This window comes from Chaetura pelagica, unplaced genomic scaffold, assembly GCF_000747805.2.
Source record: "Chaetura pelagica isolate M959 unplaced genomic scaffold, ChaPel_1.0 scaffold328, whole genome shotgun sequence".
Classification (NCBI taxonomy): domain Eukaryota; kingdom Metazoa; phylum Chordata; class Aves; order Apodiformes; family Apodidae; genus Chaetura; species Chaetura pelagica.
In genome coordinates, this window is record NW_009954216.1 from 1,388,469 (window position 1) to 1,391,685 (window position 3,217).

A 3,217-nucleotide genomic window follows, 5' to 3' on the forward strand; every position below is an offset into this window, starting at 1 on the left:
AACTGACTGACTGGAGTTGGTGTGGCTTAACTCATGGCAATACATGATGGCGTGTCTGTCTCCTCTCCCACAAGATTACAGTGGGGGCAGAAGGCTCAGTAAATACTTGAATTTTTGTGTGGTCTGTGCTTCAAGGGAAATGCTTATAAAACTGCCTTTCAGGCCTGGGGCTTTCTCAGCTCACATGAGCAATTTGGCTGGTCAGTCTTAGCAGACCTCAGTGCTTTTTTATGTTTATGAAAAGCACTAATTAGTCAGCTGGAGAGTCTTCAGTAGGGGCAGTCTCCTACAGCTCAGTCTTCAGGAGAAAAATGCATGTGTCTACAAGCTTGATTCTTGTTTTCAAGCCTAGAACTTTTCTAGCATGAGTGTCAGATCTAATAGCGCCTGGTCATTCACTGCCAATTAAAGCATAAAGATTCTTATCTCATTGGAAAGAGGCTTTTGTGGACTGAGGTCTTGAACAAAATCTTTGCCACCTGTGACGTGTACTCTAAAAAGTGCATTTGCATTTCTTGAAAATGACTCCACTAGGTTTTCATGGCTATTCTTGTGCTGTTCTTCCAGATGCCTTTAGTTGCTTACGTGGCAGATTTTTAGACCTTGAAGAGGCTCTTCAAGTCCAGTGCAGAGGATTGCACTTTTTCTGTTTCAGGGCTCGATTAACTTGCCAGCTGCCTTCATTTTGAAAGAGAGGGAGATGTAGAAAGCCTTTCCAGTGAAGTGAGACTGTACTCTCCACCTTTCAGCTTTGGACTGGGAAAACTACTTGCTCATCTGGCACAGCTAATTCTGAGGTTAAACCTTTTTCTGTTCTGTGGAGCCTAAGATCGGCATCAGCAGTGTTGTCTGCTGAACTTGGATGCTACAGCTGTGTTCTGCTCCTAGAAATCTATTGGGCTGATCTGCTCTCATGATAATTACTTGTCTCAGGCTCTGAAGTGAGCCTGGACAGTAAAAAGAGGCTGACTCAATTTCAAATTCCCTTAACTTGCTTTTGGGGATGCATTTTAGTAACAGAAATTATTGTACTTGAATGTCAGTGGCTGTAGTCCAGCAACTGTCTTCTGGTTGATCTGCAGCAGGTCTCAGCTGTTAGCATATTAAGAGAACTGGGTCTTGTGAAAAGGCAGATACTGAGGCAGAGAGAATTCTTGGTCATGAATATGCATGCAAGCAGACCCCAGTCTTACCTTTATGACCTCGTGATGCGTTGGTTGATATATTGCATGGCATCCTGATGATTTAACATAGCTGTCAACCCTTAAATTCTTGTTGGTTTTGTTCAGTACATGTGATGGCTTTTCCTGATGATAGAGCAGTACGTCTCTAGACTAGACGGGGAAGGAATGTTTGTGTGTGCACCCACAGCACCAGGTGTGTGAAGGTTTTCCTTGGAGTGTTAATGTCCTGTCACCTTCAGCGTGGATGGTGGTTTCTTTAAGTGCAATTACAGGGCAGCATGGTTCTCATCATCATCATCACCCCCAGTACAGCTGAGTGTCTCGGCAGCTGCTCAGAGCAGTTCTGTCCTACCACTTGGCAACGTGAGAAGTGCCCATGTGTGGAGCTGTTTCATGAGCTGTGGATCTGAGTGTCTAGTTTCTTCTAGATCTGTGTTTTCTCTTTGCATCCTTATGGAAATAGGTTGGAAAGGTGGTCCTTTTTGGGTGCCGACACATAAAACTGCATAATCTTTCTGACAGAAGAAAGGAGGCCAAAGAAAATGCCTTAAACAGTCTCTCTGGTTAAATGAATATAGGAATGTTGTGCAGGGATCTATAATAACTTGAAGTAGGACTTAGCAGGTTTATCAAGCTTTTGACTTTTCTAAGGTTTAATTTGGTAGTTCCTTTGGCTGTGCAATGGCATGTCATGGTTTGCTTTGTGCCTGTTTCCTGAATGGAAGAGCTGCTCTTCCCCCCTCAGCATGTCCCAGCCCTGCTCCCTGTGGGATTGCTGCTGTGGATCCCGAGCAGGGGCTGTGAGGGGGGTTTTGGGGCTGTCTTGCTGAGAGTGGGACCTTGGCAGTTACACCAACAGCGGAGGAGTGAGTTGTGTTCAGGGGCAAGTAAATGTGAGAATGCCTGAGACTGGTATGTGCTTTTCAGGATGTTTATTCCCAAAAACATGAGTGTGGAATGACTCGTCTCACTGAATCATGAGCCTTCACTGAGTAGTCCACTGTTTTAGGGCTGCAGGAGCTGAAGGGTGAGGTATGCCTTGGTGAAACATCAGGGCTTTTATGTGTCACTTCAGTGACAAACACGGGATGACACTCGAAGGGGGTGTGCAAATACTCTTTGAAAGGAGAAGTAAAAAATTGGTGGTTTTGTTTCCATCACAGTGGAAGGTGGGTAAGTAGACCTTTGTGCCAGGATTAGTGCCTTTTAATTATGACATGACAGGTTTTATTCTGTTAAAGGCAACATCTATCATTGTGATCATTTGGAAGTGCTTCAATAAAGTGTTGTTGAAAACCATTATTTTGCATGTTCATCTGTAGTAGTACAGCTGCTTTTACTGTTAGACATGTATAAGTCCTTGTTACCAAATTGTGGGGAACACAGTTACTCAAGGTAAATGTATCTATGCCAGAATGGAATTATTTTTGTTCCTCTGACAGATGAGCTGCAACTCATGAGCTGTAACTCCTTGGAGCACTCTTGGAGCAAGGAAGAGAATGGGGTGGTTTCACTTCCACGCAGGCAGATACTGTCAAGCAGCAAATTGAAGAACTCTTTCTTGATGTAATTAGCAAACTTCACTTTTTAAATCCTGTCCTAGAGTGGTGATGCCGAGGGTATTCGTATTTTTGTTAACAAGAAAAAAGCTGAATGCTGTCTCCTGGTTGCTGCTCGGTCAGTGCATGAGCAGAGAGGTCTCTGTGGGTTCTGGCAGGAGCATCCGTGGCAGAACTTCATGTGGGAGCCCCTCGGTGTCGGGCAGCGGGTCCGTTCCGGCTGCTGGGAGCGATTGTTGGTCTCTCTGGGCTGGTCCTGAGGGAGGCGAGGAGGAAGAGGAGTTCACAACCCTTATTATTCGCCAAACAGGGCCAAGGGGTGAGAGGAGAAGCTGTCATGGGTGAAATCCGACATTTAAACGATCCGCAGGGTCTTGGGAGTGAAGAAAAGTGGAAGACCAACCTGGGCCTTGGCGGGGGGGCCCGGCGGGGCCGGGCCGGGCTGTGCGGGGCCGGGCTGTGCGGGCCGGGCTG